Source organism: Zerene cesonia, chromosome 10 (assembly GCF_012273895.1).
Source record: "Zerene cesonia ecotype Mississippi chromosome 10, Zerene_cesonia_1.1, whole genome shotgun sequence".
Classification (NCBI taxonomy): domain Eukaryota; kingdom Metazoa; phylum Arthropoda; class Insecta; order Lepidoptera; family Pieridae; genus Zerene; species Zerene cesonia.
In genome coordinates, this window is record NC_052111.1 from 4,304,961 (window position 1) to 4,305,436 (window position 476).

Below are 476 nucleotides of genomic sequence, written 5' to 3' on the forward strand. Positions count from 1 at the left end.
CACCACACGTACACCACACGTACACCACACGTACACCACACTACAGTACACTACACTGTTATAAACCCAAGTGCAGTGCACACGACGACAGGTTATAGCCCAGTGTAATTATCGTCGTTCAACGCAGACGTTTAAATGGGTCAATCGTGCAGGGGGTAAGGTGCAGGACGCAGGACTTACGAGCCCGAGCTTCATGTGCAATTTTGTTAACAGCGGGATAGTACAAGCAATGTTATGAATGTTATTTGCGCGTTTTGGTGAGTCTGGAGGTGAAAGTGTTTACCACAGTGTAACATATTATTACCATTATAACATCCTTTACTTGCACATTCGAAACCGTGGGCAAAGTCGCGATCGAAAAGTTAGTAATACAATATAACGCAAAACAACAACAACACACAGCAACACCGCACATTATCGTACGTAAAAACACTTACACAATTACATTATTTAATGAAATCTTACGATGTAAACTA

The 476-nt window shown here is 41.8% G+C and overlaps 1 protein-coding gene across 9 annotated transcripts in view; it reads left to right on the forward strand.

Annotated features, from left to right (window-relative positions):
- LOC119829676 (septin-7) overlaps nucleotides 1-476 on the forward strand; it is a 30,249-nt gene that overhangs the window by 26,769 nt on the left and 3,004 nt on the right. The gene's annotated exons all lie outside the window — the stretch shown is intronic.